This window comes from Mastigoproctus giganteus, chromosome 2 (assembly GCF_048544385.1).
Source record: "Mastigoproctus giganteus isolate SK-2022 chromosome 2, ASM4854438v1, whole genome shotgun sequence".
Classification (NCBI taxonomy): domain Eukaryota; kingdom Metazoa; phylum Arthropoda; class Arachnida; order Uropygi; family Thelyphonidae; genus Mastigoproctus; species Mastigoproctus giganteus.
Genome location: NC_143576.1, coordinates 158,084,763 through 158,109,089, shown reverse-complemented (window position 1 = coordinate 158,109,089; position 24,327 = coordinate 158,084,763). Strand labels below are relative to the sequence as shown.

Here is a 24,327-nt window from a genome sequence, read left to right as displayed (position 1 = left end):
CATTCTTCTCTTTCTTGGTGATTCCCTTCTATTTTTGACTCTCTCTCTCTCTCTCTCTCTCTCTCTCTCTCTCTCTCTCTCTCTCTCTCTCTCTCTCTCTCTCTCTCTCTCTCTCTCTCTCTCTCTCTCTCTCAGGGTAACTCGGCAACTTTTTATTTCCTGGTGCAGCATAAGCCTCAGGCTTCCTTGCACCATATGGCTATTAATAATAATAACATCTGGGAATACTGTATCGCCTGTGCCTCATCTGGATCATGCTACTATGAACATGAAATTCTTTCTCTGATGAATACTCTTTCTAAATTTCATTATAATTCAGAATTCCAGTGTGATTTTGTAGTCTTCCTTTTTTGATTTTTATTTCAGTTTGTTGACCAAATTCCGTGACTGTAGATATGCATAGCGTGTGTTATAGCTCGATCTTTAGTAAATGCCCTTCATTAGTATTTTTCAACCCATATCGATATCATTCACGAGTATCAGAAGAGCATTTCTCCAGTAAGTGGGAGGTCGTAACTGGTACGATGCCACGCCCAATTTTAATGGACGTACATGTACATATAAATCCAGAGAATGTAGGATAGAATAAAGCTAATCATTTTACTCAGACGACTTCTCGCACCAAAATTTACTCTCTCTTTCTCAATTTGGGCACTACTGTGCAAAGCCGTTGCCTGGTAACCTGAATGGTAAACAGAAGAAACTGTAAACAGAAGAAAATAAGCAAATAACTAACTCTTTTAAACGGAAAATCAGGTCACTGTTGTATGGTAGCTTTCGTGAAGTCTTTAGTAAATTTTAATGATTGCGTGCAGTGTTTGTTCCCTTGGTTTACTCGGAGAAACAAGGGATCTCAGCTTTTCTAAACATATTCCAGCTAATTTAATTCCACCAAAAGGCTGCCTAAAAATCAAAGGTTTGTATATCCCTCACGAATGCGATAAACTAGGATCACAATGTTATTTGTTCCCTTTTCTGTGAAGAATACTTCTCAAATAAGGCTATCTGCATTTATCGAAGGCGGAAGGGGATTTTACTTTAATAGTAAAGTACATTTTATAATGATAGCAATTTAATTGGCCAGAGAAATAAGTTATGTGACATTTACATTAATTCACGAAATATTCAAAATTGGCTACTCTCCAAGTAGCCAGTTTTGAAGTAGCTTGTATTGAGATAAAGTAAATTAATTTCACAGGTCAGACATAAAGTAACGGGCAAAACACTAGCGACATATTTGAAAGATATCTTTGCTTCAGAAAACAATCGAAGTTAACCAATATTCATTTCTCTTAATCTCGCACCCTACCCATCTTAATTAGATTTTAAAATCCACTGTTCTCCTTAAGAATTTGTTTGATTAAGAATTTTTACTTTTTAAACTAAAGAATTCAACACTTATTTTACATAATAGCCTGATCTCTAATTGCGGAAAAAGATAGCTCAATTAGATTTTAAAAAGAAACATGCAGACATGAAACTCATTGTTTTATGCTTGTAAACGTTGAAATAGTAAGCGCCCAGCAAGCATTATCCTCTGATGGTTAATGAAAGGTGATCCAACGCTCTCTTAGGATTTGTCCTAATAGCGCATTGGGTTACCTTCCTAGGAACAGTGTTCCAGCCATGTAATGAGATTGCATCCCCAGTTGCCCTTTATGTCCTTCCTGTATGGGCCTCTGCACCCACCGTTAACCTTAGGAGATTTCTATCTGTGGGATACTGGATTCTGAGGTGGCTGAAAAACTAAAGCCATTTACTAGCTCTAGAAGTATTTTTCACTCTAACATGAACTGGATCCCCTAGCAACTAACCATATCAAAATGAACGTATCCATTCTGTCGAAGCTCTTCATAGAAAGGATAAAATCCCATGTCTGGCTGAAATTGTCCTCAAACGCCGTCGCCATAATCAAGCCCACTTTCCAACCACCCAGGAACAGGATAAAGTGTAAAGTGTTCTATGTCAACGGCCCCAGGGGTTTCCCCCATCTCCACATTGTGTACTCTGTTTGTGTATCACAGAACTCTGTGAAGGCCAGAGGTTTAAAAAGAGTAATGTGTGTGTGTTAGCGTTGTATAGTGTCATGTTATGTTGTTCTTCTGACCATTTAGCTGTTGAGCCCCTAGTGTGACCCCCCCCCGTTGCCCACACTTATCCCCGAGAAGGCAGGTCAGGCAATAGAGGGATCGCTTAAGTACTCTGGCAGGCCCTGCCACCTAATTTCCGAAGATTTCAGAGGCAAGGGCCTAAAAAAAATATATATATATATAATAAAAATAAACGAATAAAGTAAAAAAAAAAAAAAAAAAAAAACGCGAGACAAGTTAGAGTAAGGGTAGAGTCTGAAGAAGGAGGGGGGAACAGGTAGAAACATGGGGATGATAGGGAAGACAACCCCAACCTGGTCAGTGGGGACAAGCCCGACCAGGGGGAGGGGGACGGAAAACCGTCCCCTCTGCCCAAGGGATGGGGATTAAAAGTGAACTGGGCAAGAGCACCCCGTTCAGGTCGCCAATGTCAACAGTCACTGTCAGGTAATGGATCCATTATTCCAGACAATAAGTACATTCAGGAGGCTGGCATTTGATGTTACTTTGCCTCCTCCGGGTGTTTCTTGGGTCTTCCTTGCCTTATCAATGGCCATTGTCTGGAGAGGTCAGGTCCAGTTTAATTGCCTCTAATAGGACTAAGTCACAGTTAGGTGTTGATGGTCTAAGTTTCCATTTGTCAAAGACAACCATGATGCATCTCCAGTGACTGCTGGCTCCCGATTGAAGTACAACACATCCAGTCTTGTAAGATCGCTCCTAGTCCACAAAGGTAGGTGGTCAGCGAACAGTTTGATTTCACTCTCATTGTTTAAAGTCAGTGATTGGTAGTAGTATATGTCAATACAGGCGCGCTATAGCCCCAGCAGCTTATGCGCCATTAAACCTTCATAACACACACACACACACACACACACGTCAATACTCAGTGGGTCCTTTAGGATATTGATGCATCCGGTAGGTGTTGTGATTCTTAGGTTGCAATTTTAAGTTCAGGGTTTTCAAGTTAGGTGGTTTCAATTCCCTGTGTCTCTCTCATTGGAAGCATTGTTATTTTGTCAGTTCGTCCAAATGGTTTGTCAATTTCTGGTCAGTTTAGAGTATAGCCACATAGTCAGTTCCATGGCGTGCATTTAAAAGGTCCATGTCAGTGTCCGTGAGCTAAGTTTCAAGTCCAGGATTGTCAAGTCGGGTGATGTCATTTTTCAGTTGACTTTCATTAGAAGTATTTATTTTATTGGTCATTTATGTCAGGTCAGTTTGTCTAGGTAGTTTGTCCATTTCCGTTCAGTTTAGTCATATAGTCAATTCCATGGCATTCATCAGTAAGGTCCATGATAGTGATCTCTGTGGGTGGATGGCAATTAATGTCCTGCGTTGGGCAAAAAGTTTCTGTGCATACTTAGTAAAAGCCTTGTACTCTTCTGGTGAGTCAAGGAGATGTGATTTTAGATTCCCCGGGAAGTAAGTGATTGTTGTCATTAACCGGCAGCGAAGGTCCTCATAATGGGTATAGTGAAACATAATGTGGTGCCAGGTCTCTGCCTCCCCACACGTGCAGCATGGGTCCTCGATGATCCCAAAGTTGGTTAATTTTGCATTGAATGATCCCTGGCAGGCCAGTAAGTAAGTTGTGAATAGTCCGGGATGGAACCAAGTTGGGGGCTTTGGATTCAATACTGGGTAAGAACTTTTGTGATTTCGCCTTTTGTTGATGCAGTCCATCGATCCTGCCATGCCTGCTGTAGATGCCTTTGGAGTATAGTTTTCTCTGCCTTCTGATTCGCTGTTGGGTCTATGGTGAAATTCAAAAAGGTGCAGGGCAATCCCTTAGCAATGTAATAAGCCATACCGCAGCGGATTATCTCAAGGTCAAGAGGGAAGGCGTGTGTACTGGTTGTACGGTAGGCACGGGTGATGGTGAGTAGTATCGACCGTTGGATTGTTCCCAATGTTCTTCGATTTATTGCGGTTGCAGCTTTACAGAACCAAACAGGAGAAGCGTAAGTTATTGCGGGTAGGAAAGTAGTCTTATAATAGAGTGACAGGGTGCGCTTATTGAGTCCCCAATCTTGTCTTGTAATTCTGGCAACCAGTGTAGAATAATTCTTAATCTTTGTTCTTATGTGCTTCAAATGGTGTCGAAATAGATTAGGGTCCAAGATGACGCCAAGATATTTTAGCTGGTTTACCAGTTTTATAGTTGTATTAACTTTTATCTGTGGTGGTCTCTGTAGGTTGAGGGTTCCCTTAAGTTAGATGGAGGACGTCTTGGTCGGTGAGATTTTTAAGAAGTGGGTTTGTGCCCAGTCTTGTAGGATCCTTAATGCCTGGTTTGCCTTGGTTTCAAGTTGGGCCCTGCTGTCTGCAGCAGGGCCCAACTTGAAAGGGTCTGGTCTCTTCTGTCATTTGATAAAACACAACCTCATTCAACGTTCCGACTTCATTATATTGCTCTGTACGCCATTGCAGGCTTCTTTTTACCCCCCCTCTTCACCTCCAGGATCAACAGGGTGCATTCCATTGCTTTAGTCCAGTGGGTCCCAAACTACTTATATCTACGGACCCCTTCAAAAATCAAAAACTGTTCGCGGACCCATATATATATGTGTGTGTGCGTGTGTTAGAGAGAACACTGGGTTTTCTGAAAAGAAAATTGAAAGTTTTATGTTTCAAACAACTCGCCGTTATTCTTATTTTTACATAAATATATATAATAATAACCTTATTTATCATCAATTTGCTATACATAAAATGAATAATTTTACCAGTTCCAGAGGGTCTGTTTCGGGGAACCCTTGGAACTGATCTGCGGACCCCAGTTTGGGAAACGCTGCTGTAGTCCATTTCCTGCAGAGTTCCGCATAGTACGAATGCTAATTGATTGCAAAATTTCCGCATTAAAGGCATCAATGAGTTGAGTCCACCTTAACAAGTTTTAAACGCCACACTGGTTCCGCCACCCTAGACTTGTAGCAGCTGTCTCTTTTCATAGGGTCTGTATATTTTTTCAGCATTTCTCCATTCGTGTAATACTCGAATAACAGCCGTCTTGGAATATCCAATAACTTTCTTTTGTACCGTAGTATCTACCAGACGCTAGTCTATTATCTTCTTTCTTTTGAAGCTGATGAGATCTTTCCTTTTTCAATTACTGGAAAACAGAATGCGGTTATTGTACTTTCCCCTAAACCAGGGGTGGCCAACTTAATTCGTGATGCGATCGACTTTTTTTCTTCGAAATGTGCTGCGATCTACTGCGATCTACCATCTCGAGAATTTCATTGCACTTGGTTAAAAAAGTTAATCAACACACATTGAAAACTGTTGTTTATAAATTTTAAAATTAAATACAATTCAGAATTTTATATTTATTTTAAAAGAACTTAAATACAATTCTGGATTTAAGTTCTTTTAATTTATTTTTTCTAAGATCACTATTAGGCTGAAAATCCGATTTGGTATTTACCATGGAGTGCGTTTAAGTGCCTTTCTAAACTTCTTTTTTTGGGTATAACCACGGAAGCATTGCAAATCAAACAACAACATTTTTCTTTTATCATTACAAAAAAGTATTCTAGTTCCCACTCTTGATGAAAATGATAAGTTTTACTCTTTTTCGTAGTATTCATTTTAAATCAAAGGTTATTAAATTAACGTATAAGTACTGTCCAGTTATTAATAATTAAGTGAGCTAAATAAGAATTCGACACGTACACATGCTCTCCACAACGAACTACGTGAATTTTCACTAGACAAGCCTTGCGGCTGCACGGCGACAAGAGTAATAACGTGATTCAACGGATTTGTAATAAGCGTATGCAGTGGGGAGCACAAATAATAATATTTAATTTGACTAATCTATTTTTATATAAACTGTATTTAAAATTCGTCGTGATCGACCGAAATTAAAGCCGCGATCGACTTGTTGGCCATTTCTGCCCTAAACAATATCATCTTTATTGAGATTTTTGTATACGTTACAAACCACAAGGTTGCTTTCATAAATCAACCACAGATGCTTATCGGTCCTAATAAAGTGACCAGATAGTATAAATCGACCATGAAACGAGTTATAATTCGGTCAAGCATTGTGAATATTATGTATATGTAGGGCTGTCTACTTCCCGTTTGAAGATTCTGTTATATAGTATTATATTACCACATCGAGTGGCTTTCACTCACGTTATGAATGCTTTTGCCTGTTCCATCCACTTTGCTTCCGGCTCGAAACAATACTCCAAACCATAACATTTTATTTCTGAACTGCAAGCAGCCTATTTTTACCGGTCCAGCATCTGGTGACGTAAGCAGTTACACCAACTGGACCATCAGCATGCAGGTCGGCTACCTTCAAAATAGTAAATAAAAAAATATTTTTCTGGTCATGGTTTGGTGGTATGGCTAGCTAATGTTTTTCGTTCGCTGTACCCTTATAGCAGAACTAGGAGGGACTGACATGCATGGACAAGTGCACAAACCTAGCACGCGATTTTAACTTTTTTAATTATCATGAGAAACATTGTTCCAAAAAAGAAATGAATGGATTTTACTATGTTTGATTAAACAAATAAAATCCAATTTAATAGTGATTTACATAACGATATTGCAAAGGTCCTCTAGAATTTTGTAAATAACAAACGCTAAAAAATACAGCTACTGTACATTTTCTTATTGGGTTGTAATCAAATAGGAAGCGTAAAATAGCATTTCCCAAACCGCTCTTCCTGTGGTGCGAATCATCATAATGAAAGAAATAAAAATTCTTTTTAATTAATTGCTCTTTTCAAAGCTCGACGAATTTAGAGAAAAAGGCCTCTATAAAACATCGTTTTGCAAGTAGAGGTTAAAGGGGTTGCAGCCTCCCACCCCTTGTGATTAAAGACATTTGGATTTTTTTTTTTTTTTGCTACACAATGGTTAAAGCTTAAATGATTCCCAGGAACACAGGGAATAATAAGGAAATTACCTCTCCTTCCATCCCTTAACTGCTTTAGCCCTCTCCTTTAGTAAATCTTGGGACCACCGCTGTGCTCAGTTTCTACGTAGCTTAGTAGCAAACTTAGTTTGTTATTGTATAGAGGCACTTCCTTACGAGTTGCTTGTTACTGCGTCATTCATATTAGGGCCACCCAAGAGCTATCTTATCTGCCCATGTATTATGTCCATAAATTGAGTATGTTCTCTGGTCGATTTGCCCATTTTGCTGGACGAAAACCCTAGTTTCTAGGAGAAGGGGAACTTGCTGTCCACGCCTGAGACTAACTCAGCCAGTGCTTATTATTTAAAGTGTGTAGTGGTGCAATACCTAGGAAACTCGTGGTGAAATGCCTCCCCGATATGAGATAGATGCTCTCAATAGCAAACTAAGTTTGTTTAATGCTGCGTACAAACTGAGGATGTGCACCATCTGTACAATAATGTTATATTTTTCATTACAAAGTTTAAGTAAAGCAGTAATTTACATTGATCATTTGGCTTTTGCCGCAACCAAATCAGCAATCTCAGAATTGCTTGTTCCCTCCATATTGCCTAAAGGTTACAGATTGCAATAAGCTGATAATTCAACGGCAAACAACCTGGCTTAGGATGGTAACAAATGGCTTTTATGAGATTAAGCCTGTAATTAATTTGTGGCGGTCCAGTGATCTCGGCGTTCGCAAAGAGGAAGTCGTTCTTGCTCGGCTCCTCACAGGACGCGATCATTTAACACATTGGTTTTTTGTTGAGGGCTGATGACCCGCTTGTGTGTGAGTACTGTGACACCAGTTTAACTACCAGCTCATTTAAAGAATGAATAGCAACTTCCACTGCTTTTGACCATCAGACCGAGCCTAACAGAGACAGTTACAACTGACATCTTTTAAATTTTGACAAAATATTAACTTAGATAAATAAATTTAATTCTTTTAGCGTTAGTAGTTTTATATCATCTTTTAATCCCTGTACCATCTTTTACCTTTTTTCTGATTTATTATATGTCTCTTTTGGTGCGGTAACCTATTTTTGGGTGAACAAACACCTACTGGGTATAAGATCAATAAATGAGAGCGTGACGGATGGACATTAGACACCAAACGCTGCTAAATATCATTGGAATCGTGACCGATGAACATTAGCGGATTATGTATACATGCGGGGAGGTCAAAAAGTTTCAGCAACTGAGAATATTAAAAATCATTGACATATAAAGACCACATTTTATTTTAGAAGGCTAAGAATCTGTATCAAATGCAAATGTTAAGACTCAATATATTATATACAGTAAGTCAAAAGTAGCTTCGCAACTTTAAAAGCTTGTAAATGCTGACAGTGATAAAAATCTTTCTAGAAGGCACTGCAACAATGTGCCTTCTAGAAAGATGGCTTACCCCCCCCCCCCATCACTTACATAAGAATATTCGCTGTTCGCTTCTTCACTTTTCAAATCGATGGTTAAGAAAGGCCAGTCTAATTCTATGGTCATCTCACTCGCCGGACCTCACACCATTGGACTTTTATTTGTGGGGCAAAGGCCAGATGTATGAGTTTCCTTTGCCAACTGATGTGAACGACTTGAAGGGAAGGATCACTGCGATCGGCAGTCACACCAGCCATGTAAATGTTGTAACTGTTACTTTACTGCTTATTTGGGTGCGTACTAATTTTTACCTAGTACAATGTTTCTTCTATGTAAGCATAATAAAAAGTTAGAAGACGCCAAATGTGGGAATCTACTTTTGACTTACCTTAGACTTTTAATTATTTTTATGATTTTGTTAATAAGTATATAGTAATATCTAACGTTTGTCCTAAAGAGAAGTTTCTGGGCACCCGGAAATCTTTCTCTTTAGGACAAATGTCGAAAGTGGAATCATTGAAAGGGAATTTAAAATTATATAATGATATTCCATTAAAGTTTTTATCATCTATAGTAACTGGATGAAACATGGCCATATTTTTTGTAAACCTCAGTCGAAGCTAGTCACAGCAAATGAAGCATAATGGATCATAATTCCCATAAATTCTGAATCATTGGCCAAGCGGAAAGATTATTCTACAGATTACCTATGATCTAAAACACCAGTGAAGTATTATGCAAATCTAATGCCTAAAGTAAAAGTTGCAATTCGAGAAAAACAAAAAAAGGAGTCGACTTCCTGTGTGTCCTCACGAATAGTACAGTGGTTTCAATTATTGTTCTTCCTGGAATCGAACCTACGCGTTTTCCGTGAAAAACTGAGTTCAATTCCAGTCGACATGAAAATTTGCTGGCACAGTGTACTGACTCCTCATGGCCTTAGTTATTTCGGCGCAAATTCTAAACACATTGCTCATGGAAACTTCCTATTTCTTGAAAAAGCTGTTATTCATAATGTAATTAGAAAATGACGTTACGTGGCGATTTTAGATGGTGTTTTTTTTTTTTTTTTTTTCTCTCTCTCTCTCTAAATAACCACGTTTCGGGACCCTTGCCGGAACCCATCATCAGACCACGCTTGGCTGTTAACAGTACAGCCAAGCGTGGTCTGATGATGGGTTCCAGTAAGGATTCATTTGAGGTTATCTGATAAACATGTATCCTTACGCAATGGAAAGTATCACATCTACTGTGATCAGTCCGTGTGACAGTCATATTGACTGAACATAATATGAAGCAGGAAGCCATAACACAATCATTTATTAACTCTCACAACTCTTAAGCCATTATACGCTTCCCATCAAAACGCAGCCAACTATAGTGCTTTATTATAGCATCGTTTTTATATCCTAAAGTGTTATTAGGCTTCCTTACTTCCATATGATATATATCCTCTGTTTATTCTTCACTTTCCCCGCGTTTGTGCAGTTACTGAACATCCAACCTGTTATAATCAACGCCTTATAAAGGCATTGATTTGCAACTTCTCAAGATTTTCATCACGAATCAATCGACGTTTCAACATGCATTACGGTAATCAATTCAGTGATAAACCACACCATCGTGAACGTATCAATCAACCCGAAATGAGTGTATTTCCTAACCTGTTATTATCTTAAGATATTGGAAATGGCTGCTATTGCAGCTCACTTTATACGCTACAAAATAAATCTTCCTCGAAGTGGACAACCTGTTTTTGCCTCATTCGCACTCGAAAGATACGTTTCTTGAGAAGTTGCTATTAAGTATCTTGATGACGACTACATGTTCAGAAGAGATAAAGAACCAAGCAATGAGCAGAAAATTGTTCTCGTGAGCGGAATGATTGTTGGAATACTAGCATCAACGATGCATTTCCAGATAAACCTTCGTTCCCCTGACCTTCATGGCGCTATCTTTTTCCTTGTTGTCCAGAGAGCGCGTTCTTGAAAATGTGGAACGAAACTGGAGTTGATAGGGTTCCATCAATCTACACAATCTGACACGACCCAGTGGGTGGGGGAAGCGGATGATACGTCTATATCACCGTGTTCCGGCTGCCCACGTGACAATCATCCATCCGGCAAATGTCACGTTCGCACGCAGATGCGGAAGGACACATCCGTAGACGTGACGACTTGCTCTTTTCGTTCGTGATACTCCCAGACCTAAACCACCCACGTGTTGGTTTGAGGTATATTTTCTGCTTTGATCGTTATAGTTCTAACAGGTGTAACGTCTCGAAATGGCCAGTAATTGCAGGATGGCTTGTAACTAACTCGTTTTCGAAATCACAGAAGTTGCTCATTTGGTCACATAATATCGCTGCGCTAAGCATCTTGGATATTCTTCATTACTACATGCATCTGCGCAGCTCCGCCGTGTAGGTTTATCCCCGAGTTATGCTATTGTTGTTTCTTATCTCACTACTCTCTACTATATCCTATTATTTTCAGATTCTCGTCTGTTCTCCTTTTTTATTCGAAATACTAGTACCTTTCTTAAGTGGGTGTGGAGTGATGACCAAAACTACATCATACTGAAAATAACCGATCCCTCTACATTTTATCTTCCCTTTATGCTTTCTTATTCGCTTCACTATCTTTCCCCTCCCGCTGCCCTTCATATGAATAGAGAAACAATTTCTGGAATTTTCACAAGGAGCTAAAATTTGTTTCCAGAACAAGTAGAAGTCTTCGACGACAAAGTTCATGGCATATCTCCGGTTTACATCCCACTGGAAAAACTTCACGATTGAATTGGATATAATTATCACCCTCTCACACCGGGTGAAAAAGGCCCGAATTCGAATCCCCAATGAAGCGAGGAACTTTTATGGGCATTTTTCCATAATGGCCGTGTCGGTCCCTGGCGTGGACGGTATAGTTTGATTCTGGAAAGTCGGTTCGCCCTGCAAACTGACCGATGCATACAGGCACGATATAGTGACACCTCATTGCCTTGGTCAACGTCAGGTCCCACCAGGGGCCCCCGCGGCCAAATGCCAGGACACCCAACAGAACCTAACGCAATATGTCATATACAACAGACAACACTTTTCTGGCATTTACGGTAGTTCTGTATTTCTTCACAGCGTACATATGGCGCAGATGTGAGAAATCACAGGTGGCGCCTGACCCTAACACTATGCACACTATGCCTTGGTGCCTAATATACACTTAATTTAATAAACTGCACTAGAAAACTCACCCTGCTACGCAGGCAATTTGCTTTTAATTGTGTCCTTGTTCTGCCAACAAACTGCTTTTTCCGTGGTGGCTCGCTGGCCACTTTGGTGAATTGCCAGTCAATTAATCGCTCTGACGCGTTATTTTATTCGTTTAAATTATTCCCAGGAGTGCTTAGGCTTATCTTAACATAACCTTATATTATAAATAAAAAACTGCCTGTTTTACCAACATAACTTGTGAATAAATCGTCAAATTCACTTACCGTTGCTCTTTGCCGCTGTTATAAATCACATATATATATATATAATATTAAAAATATATGTTATATGATAGTTATTACAACAATATAGCTATAAACAAAATTACAATTCATAATACAAATTATATGTATACTGTAGCATAAGCCATAGGCTTCCTTGCACCGTGTGGCCATTGCTAATAGCAATAATTTTATTCTTTATATAGAGGTACTAAATAAACATCACTTATAGATCACCCAAAATTAAAAAGATACCCATATTAAAGATACCCATCTTAAAAAGATACCCATATACCCATATTATCACCCAAAATTAAAAAGATATATAAATTTTTAAAAAAAATAAGTTTAAGTAACTTAAACCCAAATTACGTAGCACCCCTGGAATGTTGTTTCGGCAGCCTAAGGTGCCGCGGCACCACGGTTGAAACCCACTGCTTAAAACCATTTTCTGATCAGAGCTCGTTGGCTGACGTCTCTTGCCTCTGATGTAGAAGTGATAGTTTTAATAGGAGAATCAATAGATGTTCTTATAAACCTAAGTAATAATCAGTGTAGGGTACTGTTATCAAAAATTTAATCGAGATCTTTAAATATTCCTGATATCTAGATGTTTACTTTAACCTTTTAGATGAGAGTTATTTTATTGGGATATTAAAAAATATAGAAAACTTTTAATACATTTTATACTATTTTGGATACCAGCAAAATGTTTTGGTACTTTCGACTTCAAAGAATTAATTAATTTTCTGAATTCCCTGATTATATTGCAAGAGTCAAGACACAATTTTGCTTTTTATGTACCTTCGTTTTTGTCGCCGCATTTTAAAGTACAAATACCCTTCCTGCTCGACTTTACTTCACTAGAACACTACTTTAATTCTGTTTATGCATGCATGCCGATTGGACAGGGTTAGATCCAGACTGTTTTTGTAGGGAAAGGCGATATAACAATAATGATTAGGGTTCTGATTTTTATGTATTATCACATTCATTTACATAAAGGCATGAAACTTAGTGTGTCCATGTTACATGGTCTGAGGATCCTAAAGAAGCGTGTTTGTAATTTCATATTTCATCATATTTTACACATTAGGTCATAATTTCGAAAAAATAGCATATTTTATTCTTGTCGACATAAAATTTTCATATTTCGTCTTACGATAACCGACAAATTATTTATCAAATTGATTTAAAATATATTTCTAAAAAACCATGGGAATTTAATTTAATCATTTCACATTCCGGCATGGGCGGGCACGAGCGGCTAAATCCCAAAGTTATTTTGATTGGCTCTTTAGTCACTCACAACGACATTAGTGTAATCTTTAGCTATAATTTAAAACTTTACAGTAGTTTCGCTTTATACTGAGTTCAACGAATTATTCGTTCTTTCTCTCAATTATTCGAAAAATTGAGCTTTTTAGAAAACGGATTTCTTCTGTGGTGAAAGAAGAGGTCCAAAGACACATACCAAACGGATGGAAAAATAATATATTGCAACGCATGCAATAAACAGGTACGTAATTTAATTAATAAATATAATATCGGTGTAGATACACCATAGATAACTCTTAAAACTGTAGGCCCACCGCTGACCCGCTTCGATCCAGCAAAATATGTCGATTCTTGGCTACTTCGGAAACGTCATTCAGCAACCGACACAAAAAGAGGAGGAAAAGAAGTCGGCATAGCGTGTCGGATGAGAACTTAATAAAAATTTGGAATATTCTACAAAAACTTTTTATTATGAAATTATTTTACTCACAGTTTACTTATTTTTTTATTTAAAAATAACTAAATGCACAAGGCATAATACGTTAAGAGTTTAATATCTATATAATATCGGTTTAGATACACCATAGACAACTCTTAAGAAACTACGGTTGTAGTTGTTGTAGTAGGCATTATTTGCTCTGTTTCTCATATTTCTGTTTCTCATTGTGCCCTTCCTTCACAACGAGTTGCCATGATATTGCGCTACCTCGAATAAGTAACGCTTCACTAATAGAGAAGACTATTGTTACTTATTCTCAGTAAGTACCACCACCCAGACGGCACCGGTTCAAAGCTATTGGCCTATCATCGGTGGGTGGGCAAGTACCCTGGTATTGCAGACATGACGACGACAATATTTTTTTAAATACTTGAATAATAAATTTATGCTTAATAAATTGTGTTAATATACTTAATTTGTTGTTCTTATTCTAAAAACATTTAGAGTACTTTTCATGTCCTTTTAATTTTCAATTTTTCCTGATAGCAAAGAATGAGTACCGGCACCTATTTTTTTTTTACAAAAAAAAGCACTCGCTACGAGCACCAAAACCTTTTTACAAACGTCAAGTGCAAGTACAATTAGATACTTTGTATATAATTGTACTTTCTCTTGTAGACCTATTACCTAAAAGTGAACTTTTGCTTTGGAAGATAAAACAAAATGTCTTGGGAGCTTTATCTCCCTCATTCCATCCCTGTTTGTGCGCCTATGGTCATTTTCTAAAATTACACGATTTATCCCGTGTAAAGTGGGATAAAGTTTCTAATATTTTTGCCAGAGGCACTGGCCAAAATATTAGAAACCTTCATTTAATATCTAGATGGCTGTTGGTTGTTATAGGGTTTTAGGCACATTAGTGACTTAGACCGGTGCTACTCAAAGTGTGGTCCGCGGACAGGTGCCAGTCAGCAAACTGTTTGTTATGGATCCGAGACTAATTGGAAATTCATCGTTACCAGACTGCGACGATTCGTCTATTACCGGTACGCGACGCTTTGTATTTCACAGACGGATTGAAAATAAAAGAAACTGGTCTTTCACCACAGATAGTTTGAGAAGCACTGACTTCGACCATATTGCGCCGTATACAATATGTCGGTAAACTGCCTGGGTCTGTTCCGAGAAACGGAACACGCAAGAACGTGCTCGTTGAATAATCTTTTTCGTCCAGAAAAATAGAAAATCGACCTCAGAACACGCAATTTGAACACACAAATCAACATAGCCTTAGACGCCGATGCTCCTTAAAATATATATATAATAAATAAATATGATTACTGAAGACGTTCAAGCATTACTGGTAGAAAAGAGGCTGGCGAAGCGGATTTGGTGGAAGTGGTATCGAAGGCAAATCAATTCAGAGGATGATAGCGCAGATAAATTCTCAACTTCCAAATTTAACATTAAAAAGAACACGGGAAGGCATAACCTTCCCGTGTGCTTTTTAAACTTAACCGAGCAATTAGAATCTTATTTTTTGAATGCAGATGCTTCTACTGAAAGGAGCACAAAGTTGAAAAGGGAGCTTCAAAAGTGCTTAGCTCCATACTACAAAAATATAAAGATCTATCAAGCAAAAGCAAACAAACCCAGATTACTGATTTTTTATTTATTTTTATTAAGAGAGCAGAAGACGCACGAAATCTAGAATGGTGTATTTTTTTCAGCTTTGTTAATAGTTTGTTAAGGAAATGGTGTATTTTTGTTAGCTCTTGGAACTTAACCCCCCCCCCTTTTTTTTGTATTGGTTCTCAGTCCCGTATAACACGGTTTCAAAAGAAACTTTATTTCTCTAGAATCAAAGATATAAATTTTGGATAGTCTTAAAAAGTGGGGGGAGGTATCATAGGTTGCAAAGAGGTTAAATTTAAATGAAGCAACAATCCCGACCGTAAAGAAAAATGAACAGAAAATTAGAACTGCTGTTGCTGCAGGATCTTTCATTTCCGCAAATATGAAAGCTCTTCCCACAGTGTCAATAATTGAGAAAATGGAAAAAGTAATCAGTATTTGAATTGACGATAGCAATAAAAAACGGATCCCATTAGACCGCAGTGTAATTAAACAAAAAGCACTAAACATTTATAACCATTTAAAATAAAATGGAGGATCTTCTGTTAAATCGGAGTTTGTTGCCAGTAACGGTTGGTTTGAGCGATTTAAAAGCCTCTTCTAAGTACATAACATAAGAATTCAAGGGGAAAGTGCATCGGTGAGAACGAAGCTGCCAAGATGTATGCAGAGGAATTTCAAAAAATTATTGAAGAGCACTGATACACACCACAACAAGTTTTCAATGCCAATGAGACAGGTCTTTACTGGAAAAAAAAAATGCCCAACAGAACGTTTATCTCAATAAAAGAGAAAACTGCACCAGGTTTTAAAGCATCGAAAGATCGTGTAACGCTACTTATGTGCAGTAACGCATCAGAAGATTTACATGATAAAACCTATGCTAGTTTATAGATCCTCTAAACCTCGTGCAATGAAAGGTGTAAACAAAAACTCGTTACTGTTATATTGGAAAGCAAATAAAAAAAAAAAAACTTGGATAACTGCCGATTTATTTAAAGAATGATTTCTAAATTGTTTTGTGCCAGTTGTTAAAGAGGAAAAATCTAGATTTCAAAGTTTTATTAGTATTGGATATGGATAGCGCGCCAGGCCATCCAAAAGATTTAAGTCATCCAAATTTGAAGTAGTTTCTACTACCTAATACAACTTCTTAAATTCAGCCATTAGATCAAGGCGTTATATCTACCTTTAAAACTCATTACATCAGAAAATCGTTACAATGGATTTTGGGAAATATTGATTCCGAATCTATTGAAGTGGTGGAGGCATGGAAACATTTTTCAATTGTGGACTGTAACGAAATCATAGCTTTATTGCTCAAAGAAGAAAGTAAAGCGGTCAACATTAAATGGGTGTTGGAAAAATGTATGGCTAGTAAGTTCATTCAGGAAATATGGTCTCACCGGCAGAAAACGGAATCGGTGCGATAGTAGAAATTGCTCAGTCGGTAGCAGAGGAAGTTTTGATGATATGACTACTGAAGAAGTTTAAGAATTACTGTACTGGTAAAAAAAGAGGCTAGCGAAGCGGATTTGGTGGAATTGGCATCGGAGGAAAACCAAATCAATTCAGAGGATGACAGCGCAGTTGAAAATTCTGAACTTCCAAATTTTACACGGGTGACGAGAAGGCAAAACTTAACCGAACAATTAGAATCTTATATTTTGAATGCAGATGCTTCTACTGAAAGGAACACAAAGTGAAAAGGGAGATTCAAAAATGCTTAGCTCCATACTATGAAAAATACAAAGCTCTATCAAGCAAACCCAGATTACTGATTTTTTAAAGAGAGCAGAAGAAGGTGAAGATATTCTGCAACGGAGAAAACGTTCTCGTTCGATTGTGCTTAGCAGCGATGAAGAGGAAGAAAATTAAATGAAGATACATTATCTGACATATGTATCACAGTTTGTAAGAATCCTGTTCAGTTATCACTATTTTAAATAAAAATTAAGTTTCCGACAGTTAAAAAATGGCGTTCGTTCTTACGTTCCAAAATTAGCTTTTGGAACGTAACCCCCCCCCCTTTGTATTGGTTCTTAGCCCCGTATAATACGGTTTCGCATTACACATTTTATAGGAACCTAACTACCGTGTTATACGAGGGTTACCTATATATATATATATATATATATATATTGCTGACAATCTATGCCAGTGATGACGAACCTTTTGTGGCCTACTGCTAAAAATAAGCTGAAACAAAAATATAACAATTTTTCAAGTTCCATAGGGGAAAAAAACTGATTAATATTAGTCGCCTTAATTGGTAATAAAGGCTACTAATATCTTGGATATTATAAAGGCATCAATACTTGAAAGTTTCTAATCAGAATTTTATTGCTGCATAATTTTTGCAGCAAACAGTTTACATTTACGGTTTCACCACTCGATGTGGCCAATAAACAATAACACAAAGTTACCTCCAAATAATATATATATATTATTTCTATATACACAATGTATATGTACAGTATATGGGTTTATATGGTATATCTACTGGTCTAGCTTGCACCTTGCTGCGAAGACCTTGGTGGTATAACGTGTATACAGGGTGTCTCAAAAATATTGGTACAAACGTTTAGGGAGGTAGGTAACATCTAAAGGAATGTGAATCGCATAGGAACCCATAACCGGAAACGTCACTGTAAGTCGGTAGACGGCGCTGTTCATCATTTCGCGAGAGGGAAAATTTCTGGTTAACTCATTCAAGCAGTAGTTGCCGCACGAACAGCATGCATAAATATACGAACTGTGAGCTGACAGACGTGCACCTAGTGTGTAAATTAGCAAAGGGCAATGGACGAGCCGCTCAACGAATTTGTGGAGAACGCTTCCCAGACAGACATAAACTGGACCACCGTTTGTGCATCAAAATTTGTGCGATTATGGGTCATTTAGAGGTAACAGGAGTAATGCGGGCAGACCATGTTCTACGCGAACTCCCGCCATGGAAGAAAGTGTGTTGAATGCCGTCCAGAATAATCCTACTACCAGCACACGTGCCGTTGCCTTTGCCTTAGGAGTGTCTCGTTGCAATGTACAGCGTGTCTGGCACGACGATTCCTTACACCCCTTTCATCTCCGAAGGGTTCAGTTACTGCTTTCCGAAGATCATCCTGCACGTGTGGCTTTCGTGCAGTGGTTCCAAGAAAGTGTTCAAGACTTGAATTTTCCAGCCTATGTTTTGTTAACGGATGAGGCTTATTTCACTCGGGAAGGCTTATTCAATCAACACAATGCTCACGTGTGGGCTCACGACAACCCACACGGTGTGCGCCCCCATGCGGCACAACATCGCTTCACAATAAATGTGTGGGCAGGTATGGTCTGCGGCTGCTTAGTCGGCCCATACCTGTTACCATCCCGCATGAACTCCGCTAAATATCTGATCTTTCTTGAACAAGTTCTACCAGGGTTACTTGACTATGTTTTAGCAAATGTGAGACGCAACATTTGGTTTCAACATGACGGGCGTCTGCCCATTATGGAAGGTGTGTTCGTGACCATTTGAACAGGCGTTTTGGACATCGATGGATTGGCCGTTGTGGACCCGATGCCTGGCCCCCACGCTCACCTGATTTATCGAGCCTTGATTTCTTTATGTGGGGGAGCACTCAAATCAATCGTGTATGAATTGCCTGTGGAGACGGAAATGGATTTCGTGATGAGACTCGTCTGCACTGCTGCTACTGTCAAAGAAACTCCACCGATGTTCGACCGTGTCCACCAATCCATGCTGCGTCAGTGTCACGCATGCATCGCGTCTCATGGTGGAACCTTCGAGCATCTGTTGTAACATCATGAAATGCATCCATCTTGTACTCCATTGTTAATATTATGTCAAATAAATGTTTGCCACTAATTACTGTCTTGTGTCATTTCTGCTTCTTATACCTCTGCTACTACTTTCTCGTGACGTTTCCGGTTATGGGTTCCTATGCGATTCACATTCCTTTAGATGTTACCTACCTCCCCTAAACGTTTGTACCAATATTTTTGAGACACCCTGTATACTATTTCGTGTACGTGTAGTGGGTTATGGTCAGAGGCAATGATATAGCAGTTTAGCTAACAGTACGCGAGATTAGGTGAGGAATTAGGATGGAAATAGACATTCCTGCCTTCGTATAAGCTAATAGCCCAGAGTGTGGAAAAAATTAGTTGGAGGAAAGTGAACAGCATATGAATGAACAATCCAAAGTTAGTGTTCGGTTTATCGGGAGCGCAGTTCCCGTCCGTGCTACTGACAGCCCTGGACATTGTAGATATATCGATCAGTAAATGGTTATATATGTATATATAGGGTCCAGTCACATTATTATGACGACCTACCTAGTATCCAGAATATGCGCCTTTCGCAGCATGCACCGCAGCCAGTCGCGGCGGGAGGCACTCAATGAGTCCGGGGAAGGTTGCTGCAGGTATCTGTGACCATGCAGACTGCAGTGCACCCCCAGTGTTCCTGTAGGTTCCTTGGTGGAGAATCCATTCGTCTGATGTGTCGATCGAGGTGGTCCCATAGATTTTCAATTGGGTTAAGATCCGAGAAATTCGGTGGCTAAGGGAGTAGCTTGAAGTCTTCGTCGTGCTCCTCAAACCACTCATGGACAATTCTGGTGACATGGCATGGCGCATTGTCTTGCTGGATAGATACCATCGTCCCCAGGGAACACGGTCAACGTGTACGGGTGTACCTGATCGGCGACGATCGATAGGTAACCATTTGCGTTCAGGATGCCCTCCAGAGGTATCAGCGGACCCAAGCCATGCCGTGAAAACATTTCCCAGACCATAACGCCGCCCCCACCAGCCTGCCTTGCCAACAGTCATGTCCGGGTGTCTGTTCTCGGAGGTTTCACACCACCATCTATCCACTCGGTGGAGCAGAAACCGTGACTCATTGGAGAAGGCCACCCTTTGCCACTCGGCCATGTCGGTATTGTTGTGCAAACTGACGGCGTTGTTTGCGATGAACGGCCGTCACCATGAGTGATGTCACCAAGCGTCTGCTCCTGAGCCCAATGTTTAACAGGGTTCGCTGCACTGTCGTGTTGGAGACCTTTCTGGTGGCCCACGGTTCATTTGGACGGCCAGTTGAGCAACAGTAGCGCGCCGATCGGTCCTGACCAACCGTTTCAGCCGACGTTCACCTCTGGGATCAATGGTGCATGGAGCTCTACAATTGGCACGTCGGGTCGTCAAAACTGTCCCCATTCGTCCAGTCTTGATACACTTTCACCACTGCAGCACGTGAGCATTTCACAAAGTCCGCTGTTTCGGAAATGCTGGCACCCCTGGCCCGATAGCTGATGATCATGCATTTTTTCAGGTCTGATAATATTGTGACTGGACTATATATATAAACGTGTGGAGATGCAGGGCCGTGCCGAGCCATTTTAGTACCCGAGGCAAGAATGCAAAATTACGCCCCAGTGTTAATCATGGCAACGTTGGCAATTATTTAATCTTTCTTTTGACGCCTCTTTCAGCTTTTAATCTGAGGCAAGAGCCTCATTCGCCTCACCTTCGGCACGGCTCTGGGTGTATCTTATGCGGGTGGCCCCTGTACGCTAGCTCCACTCCGCCATGGTATTCTGTGATGATACAGAACTCTGTAAAATGACAAGAAATGAGTGTAGTAGTGCTAAGTTTGTTCAGTGTGTATGTGTTGTTTCTGGTCACTTTTCTATCGGGGAGCGGCAATCACCAGGAAGGCTGCTTCTCAATGGTCCACACCACGAGGAAGTGGACCACAACTATATGCGTACGGTCCAAGATAGACAAAAAAAAAAACTATATATATGGGCGGCCGCATGCCCGTATACTTTTCTGTGCGTGCCACTAGTTCGCGATCAATGATGCCATATGGGTTGATCAATCAAAACGCATTGTTAGCATATTATCAATCCATTTGGTGTAGCCTGTTAAGCTTGGATGTAGACAGCTGCTTGCTTCCTTCCTTAATTTATCTCTGATGCATTTATGACGGTTGTAAGATTATGAGACTATGCTGTAGATACGGAAGTGTAAGGGTTTGATTTTTAGGATATCGCATATCTGGGTCCTGGATTTTGTAAATGGATATCCCATCTTAATATTAAGCCATATGTTAGGAACGATGATCAAAGGAATAGAAATGTATTTTTAATGCTGCCTCACACCAAATTTCAGCTCCATAATTAGCATTAATAAAAGTGATTTAAGGAAGCAAAGCTTATTAAACACCGCCCACTGAAAATAGTGAATAAGGTTCGGGATTAACGTACATTACCATTAGGCGCCTCCGTAGTTAGGTGGGAAGGAGCAGCAGTGCGTAGCACACGCCCTTGATTAGACCGGGGTTCGAGCCCGTCACCACCAAATACGGAGGATGCGGAAAGGTCAGGGAATGACCACCGCATATGCCGGAGCAATATGGCCTTAGTTGCAAATGCTCCTAAAAACCAAATAACAATAACAAACAATCCTTTTTTAGCAATGACTGGAACCCACTCTTAGTACCCATCATAGTGGGTACTAAGCCAACAAAAATGCTCCTAAAAACCAAATAACAAACAAACAAACATTGCCATTAAAAAAAAAAAAAAAAAAAAAAAAAAGGATCCAGACATCCAGTGGCGTCATAGTATAATCATTTCCCTCATGGGTAGACAGTTGGTATAACCACCGTCCTCCCCACACTGGGTAGAAAAAAACCTGAGTTACAATGCGAACGAAAGGAATTTTATAGGCCTTTTTCATGTGGCTAAGTTAGTCGGTCTCAGGCGAGCGTAGTATGGTTTTTCCCCGGAAATTCGGATTTTTTCGAACAACAAACCGTCCACAGAACACGAAATTTACAAACATTATATATGGTGTAATATGGTCTAAGTTGCTGATGTGCATGAAACCCTATAACAACCAACTAACCCAGCAACCAGCACAATTATTATATAATTTGTGCAGTAAGTAAGCGGCCCTTGGGGTAGCACAATTGTTATAATCACTCTCTCCCCTATACCGGGTGGAAAAAGCCTCTCGCTGACGCCAGAAATTTTTAAGCGTCATTTTGCATAACATTGCTAAGTTAGTCGGTATAAAGTAAGGAGTGCATGATTTTCCGTCCTGCAAACAACAAACCAACCGAAGAATACCCGCCATTACAGACACAACATGTGTATGATTCCTCGTATAATAAAATAAAATATTTGCTTTGGCCCTTAACACTTTCAGTAAACGTACCTTAGCTGTATGTCGCGATTATTAACACAAAATTTGTTCAAACTCAGTGGCGGATCCAGGAGGGAGCAATCGCTCCCATCCTGAAGAGCATGAGCAAATTAGAACAAATATAGTGTTTTATGATATCAAGTTGTTGTTGTATGCATACATAAAGGTCGTGTAAAAATTCGAGATATATTCAAACTATCTTAAATTCGAGCTTAGTTTTCTGCCAATCACATATCATTATTAGGGTTCGGATTTTTATGACCTTAAAAATGTCAAAACACGATGAAAATGTGTCATTAAATTTAACCAAATATAACCTTAAATATGACTAAATAATTTACCTTTACATACCGTATAAATGATACTATTTGCTTTTTTATTCTTTTAAAGTTGTACAACGACTTGTTATACAAATTTCTAACAAGTAATATAATGAAAAGATCACAATTTGCAAGTTTGTTTGTCTTTTTTAAATATGAACATTAAAATAATTTTTTTTTTAAACATACAAAAACAAAAATGTATAGGCTAAGGTACTGGCTGCTAACACTTAAGTTGCTAAGTACTTTACCAACTTAAGTAGAAGTCATGCATATTAAAACTAAATATGCATGAGCATTAAATTGGGAATGTCCATATATGGAAGCATCAAAAATAAAAATTGATAGATCTATTACAGGTAATTAATTAATTTACTTAAATAAACTAAATACAGCAAGGCATAATATTTAAGATTCTGTATAATATCTATGTAGATACACCATAAATTAAGAACAACTTAAATAACAATTACGATAGTAGTGTGAAAGGCATCATTTCGTCTATCTCATATTGTGCTCTTCCTTCAAAACGAGTTGCCCATGTATTGCACTACCTCTAATAAGTAACGCTACCTCTAATAAGTAATAGTTATTGTTAATTGTCTTACCACCACCCACCGATGAAAAGTCAACTAGCTTTGAAACGATGCCGTCTGGGTGGTGGTACTCACTGAGAATAAGTAACAATATACTTCTCTATTAGTGAAGCTTTACTTACTCGAGGTAGTGCAATACATGGGCATCTCGTTGTGAAGGAAGAGCACAATATGAGATATAGACGAAATGATGCCTTTCACACTACTATCGTACTTGTTCTTTAAGAAACAGTAGTGAAGAAACTGTTTTTGTCATCAACGAAGCGCTGGATGGGCTGGCAATCAGATTCATTTGTGAAGATCCTCGTTCACATTCACTCTGTGAAATTGGTATCGTACTCAGAGCGTTTATCAAATGCTCCAATTCTTCCGAAACCTTCTTACCAGTTAAGTATCCACGAATTGCATTTAACTCTAATTGACAATTTTCTAATTTCATTTTCACCAAATGCCAAAAATTCATATTTAGAAGTACTAATACCTTCGTTGTCCTTCTCTCGTCATCGGTATTGTCACTAGTTATTAAATTTGAATTTTTTTTTTTTTTTTTTTTTTTTGAAACTGTCCAAAATATCGGTGTCATTCAGGTGCTGTGACCATGTAAACAGAGATAGGGAAATTTTACGGAAAAACGTGGATAACGCACTTCAGCGAAACAACAGATGATTATTTGTCGGGGTAAAAGAAAATCACTTTTCTAATTCTCGAACGGGGCGCTTACAGTTGATTCATAGCGGTGTCCAACCTACGGCCCGCAAGGAAAGTGAACTAAAACAGCATTTAAAATTTTGTTAATTATCAAAAATATTTTCTAATAAATGTTTTGTTCAGTAAATGTAATTGTGTATTGTGCTTAATAAAATTTTTGAATATTTTCAATTTTACTTTTACATGCAACAAGATATCGAAAATGTAAAACACTAAAGAAATCTAACTTTGAATTTTTTTGAATATGGCCCCTGTA

General features: G+C 38.9%; 1 protein-coding gene across 3 annotated transcripts in view; it reads left to right on the top strand.

Annotated features, from left to right (window-relative positions):
* Positions 1 to 24,327, top strand: part of LOC150089690 (TNF receptor-associated factor 5-like) — a 146,865-nt gene that overhangs the window by 62,445 nt on the left and 60,093 nt on the right. The window lies entirely within an intron of this gene.